This window comes from Rhinopithecus roxellana, chromosome 10, assembly GCF_007565055.1.
Source record: "Rhinopithecus roxellana isolate Shanxi Qingling chromosome 10, ASM756505v1, whole genome shotgun sequence".
Lineage (NCBI taxonomy): Eukaryota > Metazoa > Chordata > Mammalia > Primates > Cercopithecidae > Rhinopithecus > Rhinopithecus roxellana.
In genome coordinates, this window is record NC_044558.1 from 119,783,290 (window position 1) to 119,799,637 (window position 16,348).

The 16,348-nt window shown below is 44.4% G+C and overlaps 1 protein-coding gene across 6 annotated transcripts in view; it reads left to right on the forward strand.

The window, feature by feature from the left end:
- CRADD (CASP2 and RIPK1 domain containing adaptor with death domain) overlaps positions 1-16,348 on the forward strand; it is a 251,333-nt gene that overhangs the window by 204,639 nt on the left and 30,346 nt on the right. For 4 of the 6 annotated variants that reach the window (XR_004059598.1, XR_004059602.1, XR_004059597.1 and 1 more), the window contains one exon: positions 9,264-9,426. The exons of the other annotated variants lie outside the window; for them this stretch is intronic. The gene's annotated coding sequence lies outside the window, so the exon portion shown is untranslated. The remainder of the gene's footprint in view (positions 1-9,263; positions 9,427-16,348) is intronic. 6 annotated transcript variants of the gene reach the window in all.

Genomic DNA, 16,348 nt, shown 5'->3' on the forward strand with positions numbered 1-16,348 from the left:
CATGTAATTCTCTCCTGGGCTATTTCTCTTTTCAGTTTCCACTGAAAAGTCTGCTGCCACACATAGTGGAGCTCCATCGTACTTTGTTTCTTTTCTCTTGCTGCTTTTACGATCCGTTCTTTATTCTTGACCTTTGGGAGTTTGATTATTAAATGCCCTGAGGTAGTCTTCTTTAGGTTAAATCTGCTTGGTGTTCTTCTTGTACTTGAATGTTGATATCTTTCTCTAGGTTTTGGAAGTTCTCTGATATTATTCATTTGAATAAACTTTCTAACCCTATCTCTTTCTCTACCTCCTCTTTATGGCCAATAACTCTTAGATTTGTCCTTTTGAAGCTATTTTTTAGATCCTATAGGTGTGCTTCATTGTTATTCATTTCTCTTTTGTCTCTTCTGACTGTATTTTCTAATAGCCTGTCTTCAACCTCACCAATTCTTTCTTCTGCTTGATCCATTATGCTATTAAAGGACTCTAATGCATTCTTTAGTATACCAGTTGCATTTTTCAGCTTCAGAATTTTTGCTTAATTCTTCTTAATTATTTCAATCTCATTGTTAAGTTTATCTGATAGAATTCTGAATTCCTTCCCTGTGTTATCTTGAATTTCTTTGAGTATCCTCAACACAGCTATTTTGAATTTTCTGTCTGAAAAGTCACATATCTCCATTTTTCCAGGGTTGGTCCCTGGTGGCTTATTTAGTTCATTTGGTGAGGTCATGTTTCCCTGAATGGTGTTGATACTGGTAGATGTTCTTTAGTGTCTGGCCATTGAAGAGTGAGGTATTTATTATAGTCCTCACTGGGCTTTTTTGTAGCTGTCTTTCTTGGAAAGGCTTTTCAGATATTTGAAAGAACAAGAACCTGGGCATTGTGATCTAAGCTGTATCTGCTTCACTGGGCACCCCAAGCCCAGTAACACTGTGGTTTTTGCAGACTCATAGAAGTACTGCCTTGATGGCCTTGGACAAGATCTGGGAGAATTATCTGGAGTACCAGGCAGAGACTCTTGTTCTCTTCCCATACTTACTCCCAAACAAACAGAATCTCTCTTTGTTTGGAGCCACCTAAAGCTGGGGTGTAGTGACACAAGAACCTCTGTGGCCACCACCACTATGACTGCTCTGGATCACACCTGAAGCCAGCACAGCACTGGATCTCACCAAAGGCCTGCTATAGCCACTCCCTAGCTACTGCCTATGTTCACTCAAGGCCCTAGGGCTCTTCGATCACTTGATACCCAAGCCAGCCAGGCCTGCGACCTTCCCTTCAGGGTGGCAAGGTCCCCCAGGCACCAGGTGGGTCCAGAGGTGCTGTACAGGAGTCAGGGAATATAGTCAAAAACCTTAGAAGTCTACCTGGTGTTCTATTGTACTGCAGCTGAGCTGGCACTCAAACCACAAGGTGCAGATCAATGCACAAGATGCAGTCCTTCCTCCTCTGCCTTCCCTTTTCCAAAGGGAGAGGAGCCTCACTCTGTAGCCACTACCACTCCGGGCCAGAAGGAGTACTGCCACACTACCACCAATGTTCTCTTAAGGCCCAAGGGCTCTTAAGTCAGCTTATAGTGAATGCTGCCTGGCCTGGGACTCACTCTTTAGGGCCATGTGCTCCTCTCTGGCCCAGGACAGGTCCAGAAATGCCATCCAAAAGTCAAGTCCTGGAGTCGAGGGCTCCAAGAGGCTGCTTAGTACTCTATCCCCCTGTGGCTGTGCTAGTACCTAAGTTGCAAGACAGAGTTCCCTTTGCTTTTCCCTCTGCTTTTCTCAAGCAGAAGGAGTTTTGCCCCACAACCACCACAAATGGTAATGTCCTGAGTCTCACCTGAAGCCAGCCAGTCTCAGAGACTCACTCAAGGCCCCCAACATTTTACCTGGGTGTTGCTGCTGGTTATTTAGGGCCCAAGGGCTCTTCAGTTAGTAGGTGATGAATGCTGCCAGGACTGTGTCCTTTCCTTCAAGTAAGGAAAGTACGGGAGTAAGTGTGGGAGGAGAACAAGATCTAAGATAATTCTCCCAGATTTTGTCCAAGACCATCAAGGCGATACCTCTACGAGTCTGCAAGAACCACAGTGTTACTGGGGAGTGGGTTCCCTCCTGGCCCAGGGTATGTCTAGAAATGTCATCTGGGAGCTAGGATCTGGAATGAAGGCCTTAGGACCCTGATCAGTGCCCTCTGCTGCTGTGGCTGAGCTGGTATCCAAGATGCAAGATGCAGTACTCCCCACTCTTCCCTCTTCTCTCCCGAATCAGAAGGAAAGGGTATCTTTTGAAACCATGAGCTGTGTAGCCTGGGCTAGGGTAGGGGTTATGCCAGCACTCCCTTGGATGTCCCAGCTGGTGTCTCAGTAGGTCACATGCCCCACCCCCAGTCCACTCTCTTTAGGTCTTGTTCAGCACTAGGATTCGCTCAGCCTTCCAGTCCTTATGGCCTAGACTGCCTTTTAAGTTTGTTTAGAAACACAGCACTGTAGCCCATGGTGGTGAGGTTTGCGGGATCTCAAGTTCTGACCACTGGAATCATGAATTTCCTCTGGCTAGGGCTGGTTTAAATGCTTCCTCTGTGAGTGGGCATTAGCTGAGTTTGGTCCTGTTTCCCTTTCCACTCTAATGTGACAGCACAGTGGGGAAGGGTGACATCGGCAATTCAAGACTGTTTTTTCTATCTCTTCAGTGGCCCTTTCATCAATATGAAGATAAAACCAGGTACTATGAGGGCTCACCTGATTTTTGGTTCTGATGAAGGTGTTTTTTTTCTGTATAGATAATTGTTAAATTGGTGTCCTTGCTGGGGGGGAAGATAGGTGGCACTTTGTATTTTGCCATCTTGCTCTGCCTCCAAAATCTCCCACAATTTTTATTAAGCAGATTTTTTTCTTCTGAATCTTCTATATTCTTAATTTTTTCCTCATAATTTTTTTCTCTAGCTTTTTGCACTATGTTCAGGGAGAATACCTTGATTTGGTCTTCCAAATCACTAGTTCTCTTTTCAACTGTATCTGTTCTGTACTTCATTTCTGGTATTGAGTTTCTATAATTTGTTAATCATATTTTTAGTTTTTAAAGATTTCTTTCTTTTTCTCCAATTGCTGCTTTTTCTATAGCTCTTTTTTTTTAATGGATTTAATACGGATTTTATATCAGGGAACTTAATAAAATTACTTGAACGTTCTCTTTGGCTGCCTGCATTTGCTGCCTCCTTAGAATTTAATTCTGTACTCATTCAGTTTCAGGCTATGAGGTTGGTTCTAAGGTCTGGTGGTTCTCAGTTATTCCTTTGCAAATGTAAATTGACCTGCATTGGTAACTGGTCTCCTTTCCTCACCAATTGTTTTGGTTTCCTTCCAACATCTCTTGCCCTGTCCGCCCACTAAATGTGGTGACTAACTGTAACACGTGTTGTACTCCAAAGTTCATGGGCAGGCGGGGGAGGCCAGCAGGTTGGCCTCAAATAAACAAGTAGGAAAAGTTACCTTTTAGCGCCTCAGGGCATTTTACACCTGTCCCCAGTTGTGTCTTTCCTTAATTAACAGTTCAATAATAACTGGAGCAATGCTCTACTTTTCTCTCTCACCCCAGTTCTTATTCTAAGGATCTCCCATGACTGATCCTTTACTCAGAAAGCCTGGGAGCAAACACAATAACTAGCTGCTCTATGTGCCACTGGGAGAGGTGGGGCACTGGCCTGGCACTTCGTCTATCTGGTCAAGCATCCTGCAATACACTTCTTCCCTGTCCTGTTGACCTTGGGCTTAGTTTTCTCTTGAGAAAATTAGCATATTCAGATTTTACAGTAATATCAAACACCTACTCTATGCCAGGAGCTATGCAAGGCAGAAATAATACAGTAATGAATACAACAGATGGTGACTTGTCCCAGTGAAGTTTACAGGCTCAAGAATTATTTATCCAGCAGCCCCGTCCTTCAGTGTGGTGGACTGTGTGTTTCTCAATGCTTTGGTATTCCTGTCAGCCTGCTACCATTCAGAAATTCTTCAGCTCCCCTCAACTGGCATTTTCTAGGTAATGCCTAGGACTTAGTCTTATCTCATGGATCACATTTCACTGAGATCTGGAAAGGTGGAAGCATGCAGGCTCAGTGCACCACCTTGAACCAATCCTTTTTTTTTTTTTTTTTTCCTTCAAGTGGAAGAGGAAGAGCTAGTGGAGTTCAGATGTCCTTTATGACTCTGTAAACAGAAGAGGTCATTTCCACTCCACAAAGAAAGGCTTTGAGTACAATTATTCCTACTTGGTCCTGGCTCTGTAACTGGAGTTTCTTTGGAGATTGGCAGGAGAAATCAGAGTCCTAGTCATATTCTAACGTCAGGGAGAAGTCTAGGAATGGAACTGCACAGTTCACCATCTTGCTTTTTCATTTTGCTTCTTCTGACATTTTTCATGATCCCCTAATCAGTGTGACTTTTAAAAATATGGTTTGGAAGGTGCCACTTTTGGAGCATGAGAACAGAAGAGCATCTCATCCCCTCACTCTCCCCCATACATCCCAACCCCTACCATGCTTCGAAAGAAGAACTGTCTCTACCAATTTTGCTTCACTCCCTGATGTCTGAAAATCAGTCAGATAGGTGAATTTCTTTAGGTCTTCTTTGGAACCCAAAAGATCTCTTTCTGCCTTTTAGTTGCTCCCGAGCTTTGACAGAAAACTCTATTTTCGGTACTTTTTCTAGTTGACCTTTGTTAATAAGTTCCTTCCCCCACTCTGGTTTCAGTAGATTTGTTTTTGTTAGAACCAAACTGAGTGAAAGGCTTTCCTTCTCAGAAATAAGGGCAAACACCCCACTAGGCAGCTTGTTTAGCCACCCTTAGGCAAACACCAAATTGAGCATTTAGCAATTTCTTTTTTGAAGCTGGAGGGAAGGGTCCAAGAAAGCCAACTCCCAGTTCCAAGAAAGTGTAGACACTATTTGTGTACTTTTCTTTAGATGGTTGTCATTTTTAACCAAGTAGCTACACTGTCAACCTCTGATACCTCTGTGACCACATCTAGGTGACAAAGTCAATCAAACCACCCTTGGCCTACCTGCCCCAAAGCAACAAAGATCTTATCTTCCGATGAGGATTTAAGAAAGACTGTCATCCTGACAAGGAGGAAGTTAACAAAGGTTCAGGCAGCACTATTTTTTTTTTTTTTTTTTTTTTTTTGGCAGCAGCGGTATTACTGTGGCTGGTTTCTTTTAGCACACAAAAAAGATTGTGGCTAATAGATATGTTAGAGCTTTTTAGAAACACATCCTATTTTTTGTGTGTTCTGCGGCTCTCAAAAAAAAAAAAAACAAACAAACAAAAAACAAGGGGGGAAATCAATCCTTTGCAGCTTCCAAGAAAATGGCTTTTCTTTTCTTCTTTTTGTTTGTCACACATCTAAATCCTAGAATCATTTAGAAAGAGGGAGGGATGAACGTTTTCAAAAGAATTGGCTCCCTCACTCCACACATGCAGTTACAAGCATGTGAAGAAGAGAAGGGAAAGTACTATTGGCATTCCTGGGTCACAATTTGGACTTTTGATTTAAGTAGAGAAGATGTGTATTCTATAGTCAACATTTATTATATAAAGTTGCCCCTGAGACTAATCCTCAGAAACTAGATAAATAGAACTGTGTGCTCTGACCAAGTGTCTCCCTTGGAGATTATCTCACGAGGATATGAAAACATTATACCCTACACCAAAGATGTGGGTGATTGAAATATATAGGCTGGGCGTGGTGGCTCATGCCTGTAATCCTAGCACTTTGGGAGGCTGAGGCAAGTGGATCACCAGAGGTCAGGAGTTTGAAGCTAACCTGGCCAACCTGGTGAAACCCCATCTCTACTAAAAATAGAAAAATTAGCTGGGCTTGGTGGTATGTGCCTGTAGTCCCAGCTACTTGGGAGGCAGAGGCAGAGAATCACTTAAATCCATAAGGTAGAGGTTGCAGTGAGCTGAAATCTTGCCACTGCACTCCAGCCTGGGCAACAGAGTAAGATTCCATCTCAAAAAAAAAAAAAAAAAAAAAAAAGGCTTGGCATGGTGGCTCACACCTGTAATCCCAGCACTTCAGGAGTCTGAGGCAGGTGGGTCACAATGTCAGGAGTTCAAGACCAGCCTGGCCAACATGGTGAAACCCCATCTCTACTAAAAATGCAAAAAATTAGCCAGGCATGGTGGCAGGTGCCTGTAATCCCAATTACTCAGGAGGCTAAGGCAGGAGAATCACTTGAACCCGGAAAACAGAGGTTGCAGTGAGCCAAGTCTGCACCACTGCACTCCAACCTGGGTGACACAGCGAGACTCTGTCTCAAAAAAAAAAAAAAAGAAAAATATATACATATTATACACACAAACACACACTCTCCCCCTACCCCCGTGTGTGTGTGTGTCTTAAACACTCATACATACCTAAATTTGTATATAAAGATTTGTATAGAGGGCCTTGTTTTTGAGATACATCATGAATATAATGTCTATTTATACCTCTTTCTTCTTGTCTGGGTAACTCTCAATTTTCTTCTCAATCACCTTTAAAATACATGTGGCCTCTTTCTGAGTTAATGTTTTTGAACTTTTCAATACCTATACATAAATCAACGGATCAACTTCTGAAGACAGCGCTGTCTTCAAGGGAGGGAGAGGGAATGCACAGAAAGAGGGAAGCAGGTTTCCTGGAGCGTTTGGCTCAATGTTAGGTCAAGCTTGAGATTCCAGAGTTAGGAGACACTACAGATGGAACTGGCCTTTGTGGTTTCCTTTCCATTCTCTTCCTTTCCTTTCCATTTCCTTTCCATTCTGTGATTCTTAAGGGTACCCTCAGTCTTTGGAATTAACGTCTGACTGTCTCAGGGGACTGTGTCAATTGAGTAAAAACAGACCCAAAGTGGCAACACGAAGAGACTTGGAATTAATATCTCTTTGGGGCCAAAATATTCAGCATAATTAAGCACAATTTGATTAACGTGGGATGTAATTTAATTAGGCCTATGGACAAAGGAGGGAGAAAAGGTTCTCCACTGTGAAGACGAGATCACTCTATCGTACGTGCTGGAACTAAAATTATGAGGGCAAGTTTGAAGATAATATAAAAACCCATATTTAAGTCCAAGAGGTTTCTTAGACTTCTCTTTTATTTCCACACATGGACTTATTCAGCAATCTATAGTGTCAATAAAATATAATGTAAACTGCTACATTTGGCTTTCTACCAAAAGAAATTCAAACCCTACACTTTTGACATTTAAAATATGAAGTATTACTATAAGCTACATATAAAACTAAATTTCCTTCTTTCTTTTACTGAGTAATCATTTATTGAGATAGTAATATGGGGTCTGGTACCACATAAGACATTAAGAATTTAAAGATAAGTAAGAAATAGTCCATCTCTGACCTCAAGGAGCGAGAAAGGCTGAGCATAGTGGCTCCTGTAATTACTCCTGTAATCTCAGCACTTTAAAAGTCCAAGGTAGGAGGATCACTTGAGGCCAGGGGTTTGACATCAGCCTGGGCAATATAGCAAGATCCCATCTCTAAAACAAACAAACAAAACACCGCCTTACACTGGCATAGTGGCACATGCCTGTAGTCCTAGCTAATTGGAAGGCTGAGACTGGAGGATCTGTTAAGCCCAGGAGTCCTAGGCTGCAGTGAGCTAGGATCATACCACAGTACTTCAGCCTGGGTGACAGAGTGAGACCTTGTCTCTAAAACAATAAAATAAAATAAAATAAAAAGGAGCAAGGGAATGTCAAGCAATGATTCATAAAAGGACAATGAAGGGTACATTCTGAAAATGGAATCCCATAGGCCTCTCCAGGAGGCTTCTCAGGATGTGACAAAAGGATGATCCAAGAGAAAGAGCAGCCAAGATGGAGGCTGCAGAGTCCCAGCCTCAGAAGTAACACACTAGCACTTCTGCCACAGTTTTTTGATCATACAGATCAACACTGTCATGGGCAGGAGGGGACTAAAAAAGGGTATGAATACCAGGAACGGAGGCTCATTGGGGACTGTCTGGGAAGGCTGGCTACCACAGTTCTCCAGAGACAGGCAGAGGACATAAGTCAAATAACAAAGTACTGCATTTTATTAACTGAGCCACCATCCAATAACCTCCATTACAAATTTTAACTAAAAATGAATAGAAGCCATAAGGCCTAAGCAGAATCTCCTACTTCTTCCTGAATCTAAACCTTGGGATCTTAGTACCTTCTTAGAAGGATGCATAGAGGAAAGATAACAAAATTGATAGAGACAGGAGACAGTCAGAGGTCCCTGGCGAAACCCCTCCTTCAAGCCTAAAACAGCCTGAAGGCTGAAAAACCCGACTGCTGGTCCCAGATGAAGCCTACTATTTCCCGACTGATTCTTTCTGAGTAACGCCCACCTGCACACAGGAAGGACGGGGTGGAGCCTCGGGAAGTTCATGGAATTTGCAGCAAGGAGGAGCCTAGCCTCTCCTGTTCCTATGTGGTGACCTGGAATTCAATCTGTGAGGTGGGAATCCTGCTAGCAGGATTTTCTCTCACTTTGCAGATAATTATGTTCCCTTTTATCTTTTTGCCCAATAAATTCCTCTCCTCACCATTCTATGTGTCCGTGAGCCTAATCTTTCCTGGTTGAGCGACAAGAACCTGGTTTTAGCTGAACTAAGGAGAAAATTCTGCAACAAAATGACAGAGAAAATAAAATGACTTATCTCCTTAGTCACTTGTATGAGGAGGTGGAGAATCAGAGAGGAGACTGAGTGTACTTGTCCACCCAACTGCATAGAGTGGGACAGATGGAGAACCATTCCTGAGTATGACATCTCTGTCTACTAACTACAAGCTTCTATCTCTGGTCCCAGACTCTGACCAATCAGATTAGCAACTCCTCTTCCCTTGGGTTGGGGGCAGGGATGCTAGGAAGAGGTGGGAATGACATGGGAGAAAGACGCTCAAGTCATTTCTCCTGTACAGAAGGTATTGTCTTCTCAGTTTTTCATGTAAGGAAACTGAGATGTGGAAAGATTAACTGAAGTTTGGTGAGGCCTGTTTCCAAGAAACAGACCGGGACTGAAAATTCCAGTTTTAAATTCAGCCATAGTGGTCACATCAGGTCAAAGACACTGTAATTGCTGCTGAACTTGTGGTGAACTCCAGATTTATCTTTTAGGCATTTCTTCTATGTCACAGGTATTTGGGTTATCCATTAAACCAAAGATCCACTTAAAGAAATAGAAACATGGGAGGAAACTTGGAAACATTTTTTGTGATCTGTTCTTTGCAGAGATAAAGAAACTGACATCCCTGGGGAATGAAGCCTAGGTCCTCGTACCCCCCCACCCCAGTCTGGTGCTTTTTCCTCAGTGGCACAGTGGAAGGGTTGCTGAATATGTGTTCCCTCTGAGGCCGATTGGAACCTTCCTCTTCACCAACTGAGTGAGAGGCAGGTGAGTGTCATGGAAAGAACAGTTCTTGGAGCTGGAAGCCCCCAGTGAAGTCCCAGCTCCATTCTGTATAATAAGCTTGTGTGATCTGGGTATACTCTCCTCAGTTTCTTCTTTTGAAAAATGGGTATAATGAAATTTGCCACCCTCTCAGGATGGTTGTAAGGATGAAAGAAGATACTAACTATGAAAGATCTCTGTAGGGGCCAGGCGACAGTGGCTCAAACCTGTAATCTCAGCACTTTGGGAGGCCAAGGCAGGCAGATCACTTGAGGTCAGGAGTTTGAGACCAGCCTGGCCAACATGGCAAAACCCTGTCTCTACTAACAGTACAAAAATTAGCTGGGGATGGTGGCACACACCTGTAATCCCAGCTACTCAGGAGGCTGAGGCAGAAGAATTGCTTGAACCTAGGTGACAGAGGTTGTAGTGAGTCGAGATCATGCCATTACACTCCAGCCTGGGTGACAGAGGGAGACTCTGCCTCACATAAAATAAAATAAAGATCTCTGTAGGATCCCAGGTGCTGGGCAAAGGTAAGGAATCAGTCTTTGTATCTATAAGATATACAACTGCCAAGCTAAGATGGCCATGCCTCTAGCTGCTGCTGCTGCTTTTTTTTTTTTTTTTTTTTTGAGACAGAATCTTGCTCTGTCACCCAGGCTGGAGTGCAGTCACACAGTCTTGGCTCATTGCAACCTCCACCTCCTGGGGTCAATCCTCCCACCTCAGCCCCCCAAATAGCTAGGACTACAGGTGCATGCCACTAAACCTGGCTAAGTTTTATATATTTTGCAGAAAAGGGGTTTTGCCATGTTGCCCAGGCTGGTCTCAAACTCTTGAGCTCAAGCGATCTGTCCACCGTGGCCTGCTTAAGTGCTGGGATTACGGGTGTGAACCACTGCGCTCAGCCTGCCTCTTGCTTCTTACGTTTCACAGCCTGGAGAGTTTATCAACTCCCCACCCGTAGGTATTTCACCCCCTCCTCCTCGCATGATTTTGTTTCACCTGATGGTAGTTCAGCTGAATGCTGGAGACAGGCGATTCAAGTAATGGGAGAGGTCAGTGACTGAGTCTTCTATGTGGGATGAGGTTTTCCCTTCCCCATGACCACAAGAATGAGCAGAATATGTGGATCTTACTTTGAAGGAACGAAAGCAAACAATCCTATCATTTAATAGGAGCTTTAAGAGCTTTAGCAGCATGGGTGAGTGTGGTCATCGAGACTGTCTGGCAACTGCCCCTGCTAACAGTGGAGATTTATTATCATAGAAAATCATTTCAATCTGCGGAGGTTCCAAAGGGACCATTATATGGTCATGGGCATAATTAATAGCAGAACTGTTTGGGAAGGACTCTAATATTTATTCACTGCCTACCATGCGCAAAACAGAGAGTAAGGTGGGAGGCTGGTGCCGTTCTGATTGTGCAGAAGAGAAAGCTGAAGTTCAAGGAAGTTAGGTGGGTTGCCCATGGTTCTGCTTATAAACGGTAGTGTGAAGACTTGAATCCAGATCTTTGCACTTCCTGTAGTGTAACACAGGGAGGGTTCAGTGCATTTTAAATCTGCTAGTTTATCTCTTTTGAAAATGAGAGAAAATGTGTGGGGAAATATGAGAATTAAAATAGCTTCACCAATCATCCAAAGGTCACAAAGCCCCAGAATTTGGAAACCTTGGGGTAAAAGAGGTCAAAATGATGATTAAAAATGAAAAATCAAAGTCTCAGCTTCTCCTACCTCTTGACACCAGGCACAGATACACTTTTAATGACTGCCCCTTTTCAGACATTGCCATCAGCAGGAGATCTCAATGCCAGGGCCACTAATGAGTGGAAGGTAAAGAAGGTCACAACACAGAGGATGCAAAATAAGGATTTGAAGCCATGTCTGTCTGGCAAGAAGAAATTAAGCAAAACTCAGAAAGTTCTTAAATACATAGAAGGAGACTGTGTTTCACAACTTCTACAAACAAATTCCAAAATATGTAGACTTCTAGGAAGCAGAGAAGTTAGCAAATTGCCAAGGTGTTAATAGTCAGTTATTGGTATTGTTAGAGCACAGTTTGATTTGCACATCTGACTGAAATACTTGCTTTAGCAAGCACGCTCTTTCCTAGTAGTGCCTCTTAATGTTTCTACTAAAAGGCAACTCATCTTTTTGATGGCCTGAGCACTTTAGTCACAAAAATAAAATTTATTGAGCACATACTACATGCCTGGCTGTGACTAAGGCACAGGGGATACAAATGAAAACAGAATTACACGTTAATGTTCATGGAGTTTCTAGCTGGATGGGAAAAGCAGTCAAGTCAAGCAGAAGGAATTATGGCATGTATACTTCATGTATAACATGAAGGCAGGACAAGGTGCCCAGGGAAATGCAGTAGATGTGTACCTAACTCAGTCTTGGAAAGTCAGCAAAAGTTTCCAAGTTAAAGTGCCACCTGAGCTGAGACCCAAAGGATGAGTGGGAGTTAATGGAGTATATTTTCAATGGAAAGAGAAACATGCACAAAGGGATAGAGATGAGAGAATGGGGTGTGTTTGGGGAACTGAAAGAGATTCAGTCTGGACGGAGTATTAAGAATAGAGATGGCAGGCTGAGCATGGTGGCTCACGCCTGTAATCCCAGCACTTTGGGAGGCCAAGGTGAGCAGACCACGAGGTCAGGAGATCGAGACCATCCTAACACGGTGAAACCCCGTCTCTACTAAAAATATAAAAAATTTAGCCGGGCATGGTGGCGGGTGTCTGTAGTCCCAGCTACTCGGGAGGCTGAGGCAGGAAAATGGCGTGAACCCGGGAGGCGGAGCTTGCAGTGAGCCCAGATCGTGCCACTGCCCTCCAGCCTGGGCAACAGAGTGAGACTCCGTCTCAAAAAAAAAAAAAAGAATAGAGATGGCAGATAGATGGGTGGGGGCTCGCCTTCTATACCATGTGAAAGCATTAGGGCTTTATCCCAGCTGACTGTTGCAAGGGTTTAAGCATGAGAATAAGATGATCATATGTGTGTTTTAGAAAGATCATCATTCTGTGCATATGTGTTTCAGAAAGATCTGTTTGGGGATTTGGAGCATGCAAGGCAGGGTGGGGAGGTGTGGGGAGGGGGGCAAGACCAGTAGCAGGAGACCCAGCAGCTGGAGTTGCTGTCATCCAGGCCAGAGATGGGGGTGGTCTAGCCCAAGTCAATCCATTAGAGCGGGAGAGAAGTAGACAGATTCAAGAGCTCCTTAAGGGGTAGACTGAATCAACCACATCTTGAGATTGTTGTAAGATGTGTGGAATGAGGTAGGGAAGCAATCAAGAATGGCCTTCAGGTTTCTGGGCTGTATGGCTGAGGATACCAGCTCCTGGACCGCGGAACCCGGCAGAAGGAGCAGGTTTCAAAAAGGTGTTGAGGAGCTCCATTTTGGAAATGCTGCTGGAGCAGTGGTGGGGTACAGCCACGGGAAGCTGTTCCATAAGAACCACCGTCAGAATCTCAGGAGAGAGATCCAGATGGGTTGTGGAATTGGGAGTTATTGGCACATGGATGGCAGTTGATGCCAAGGCTGACGTCGTGTGACAAGGCTAGCTCCAGCAGTCCTGTCTTCAAAGAGGGTCTGGAAGCTCTCACTTTTTCCTGGTTTGTGCTTGTCAGACCATATGCAAGTAATTAAAACAGGACATTCATTCACACGCCTCTTTATGCCTTTTAGTCTCCCTATGTCTCCAGGGCTAGTAGGTGAGGTACATAGAGAGATGCCATGCATCTTTTATACAGGACCAGGTTCATGCAATGCCAAGCCGTGACACAGCCCAGCTCAGGTTCCTCCAGGTGCTCTTCTCACCGCTCTGTAATTCCTCTGAGGTCGCCCTAAAGAAAACAGTCAATTCATAGATAATCATGACAGGACTGAAATTCATGATGACAGATAAAAGGGGGCATCCTTTCTACTAGGCTCGGTGGCTTTTAGCCTCTGCCATCCTCACCCCCTTGCCCTTGCCCTCCACTGCAGCACTTTCCACCTGGTGTTGGTCCATCTACCCCCAGCAGGTCTCAGAGGAAGGGCTGTGGCTCCATGGCTCCCAAGTCTCTTGACGCTTGGCCAAGTGAGGGTTGTAAGTCATAGCCCAATCAGGCCCCAGCTGCTCAAAGACACAACCAGAGGTTATGCTGTAACATAAAGAGCCCTGGAAGTGATACCATAACATAGAGACATGGCCAGTAAATTGGGAAGGGGAGAAGAAGGAGCTTTTCCTGCTGACCCAGGAAATCATGGTACCATGGAGAGAAGGTAAAGGGGAGATCAACAGGGCTTGGGGCTTTGTTTTGGTTTTGTTTCTGAGCAGTGAGATTCTCTTTCCAAAAGACAACTTGAAGGGAACTTCAGTATGTAAAATGGTTTTTTAAAAAAGACCTGCCCTAACAAAAGTAGGAGCCCTGGGGCCTGAGCCAGCTTCCTCTACCTCACCCCATACGTACTCAGTGCCGGCCTCCGAGCAGCCTTCTTGCAACACTTGAAAACTGATAGTTCAGTCCATACCTTCCAGGATGGTGGGAAGTACACGAATTTGAAAGCATGGAATTATAGTCAAATTCCCCTGGGTTTAACTCTAGCCACACTGTTCATTAGCTGTGTGTATTTTGGATAGGTTATTTAAGTTTTCTGAGCCTCAGATTTATCATCTGTAGAATGGGGAGGGAGTACAGAATTGCTGTGAAGTAAGAGAAAAAAAATCGAAAATATTGAGCATTGTGCTCAGCACTGAGTATATTCTCAGAACATGGGAATTATTGTTATCAATTGCTGAACATTTGGATATTTCTAGACAAGCTGGAAATTTGGATTTTAATAGATGGTCTAGAAATTGGGATTTTTATAAGAATCTCCAAATTTTTAAATGTTGGCAAGTAATTTTTAAAAATGAAAAACATTGTATGAGCTCAATAAGACAGGCTCCCGCAGTCAGTTTGGGACCTCTGGAATGGATAGGTGCAGGAAGGAGGTTAGATCTGGAGGGGAGGGGCAGGAGCAGAGCTTGGGTCCCTGGGTGGCGCTTGTGGGTTTCAGTCATGGGTGGAGACTGGCCCTGCCATCCTGCTGTAGGGTAAGGCATTTCTGGGGTGGTCAGAACATTTTTCTCCCCTGGCCTGCTGAGGTGGTGCCAGGATTCACAAACCAAAGGCCTCTGGTCCTGGCTCTTCCCAGTTGCACTGGACGAGGGCTTCTGCATGGATCCTGTATTTGTTTTAAAAATGACTATTGTGTTCATCATGCATATTTTTGGTTTTTAAAAATATCACATTAACATATCACTACTCTTGATTACTGAGTTGCTTTGCTGTTCTTTCAGATTTTGTTTCACTCACCCTAGTCCTTATCCTAAATCCCAGCCCTGAGTTGTGGATTAGCGGATTATCCGTGTAGTGAGCCCTTGCCGCAGCCTCCCTCCCCACAGCCGCCTGCGGGGCAGGCAGTCACTCCCACAATGCAGGTGGGTGCTGGGGAATGCAGGTCGATTTTTGTAGCCAAAACAAAAAGTCTCTAAGGGGAGACTTAGGGGAGGAGGAACACGTTCCAAAGACAAACAGGAATTATTTCCAGAATCTTTATTCTTTTGGATTCTTGGCGCTTCTTCTTTCTCTTTTTAATCAGAGAATGCACAGACTGGCTTCCAGGGGGTCCACTGTGACTCACAGCCCCCCCACTTTACACATTGCATTCCCCCTTTGTTCCATCAGGAAAGGTACAGAGATTTGGTTCAAAGGAGCTCAGTCATCCCAGGAGAAACCACTTTCCTTGAAACATCTTTTGTCTGAGGCTTCCATATATTAACAGCACTGATCTGGAACTGCCCATGGGGCCCAGCCCTGCGGCTTCCAGGTCAGGGCCCAGGGTGTGTCTGGGAAACCATAGTGAGGGCTGGACTGCTGCTCACCCACAGAGGAAGCAGAGCAAGGCGGGGCACTGCCCCATCTGCGGAGCAGGGGTGGCTGCAGGGCACACCCGCAGCCTAAAGCTGTGCTCAGAGCCCCATGTTAGTGTGCTTCCTCCACCCCCAGAAATCTCAGCTGCCCCTGAACTGAAGGGCAAAGCCTGGAAGTTTGGCAGAATCAGTAGGAGGCCTAGATGAGCTCAGCTATTTTGGACATGCAGTTAAAAAGACCTGTAATTGAACTCTGTACCCTCCACCCAGATTAAGAAATTGTAAACCAAAAATAAAATTCCAAGGCCCCCCAGCCATCTGAATGGACTTTCTCCTCGGCCAGGGCCCTCTTCAAATTTAACCTGAAAGACTGGTTCAGGCCATGATCGGAAGTGGGGGTTGGATGTGCCTCATTATATTATACCTCTCCAGCATTCACATCCACACAGACTTTAAGTCTGGTAAGAAACATTTTACAACCTATTCTGTCTGAATCCTGCAAATAAGAACTTTGGTCTCCACAATCCTTTATCTTAACCCAGACACTACCTTTCTGTTGATCCCATGTCTTTAGATAAATGCAACCAATTGTCAACCAGCAAAATTTTAAATCTACCTATAGCCTGCTTCCAGTTGTTCCACCTTGCTGAACCAAACCAATGTTTTCTTTTGTTTTTTTGTTTTGTTTTGTTTTGTTTGTTTTGTTTTTTGAGACAGAGTCTCCTTCTGTCACCCAGGCTAGAGTGCAGTGGCACTGTTTGGCTCACTGCAAGCTCTACCTCCTGCGTTTCTCATACCTCAGCCTCCCGAGTAGTTGGGACTACAGGCGCGTGCCACCACACCTGACTAATGTTTTGGCATTCTTAGTAGAGATGGGGTTTTGCCATGTAAGCCAGGCTGGTCTCAAACTCCTGGCCTCAAGTGATCCATCTGCCTCGGCCTCCCAAACTGCTGGGATTACAGGCATGAGCCACCGCACCTAGCCCAGTGTATTTCTTAAATGTATTTGATTGAA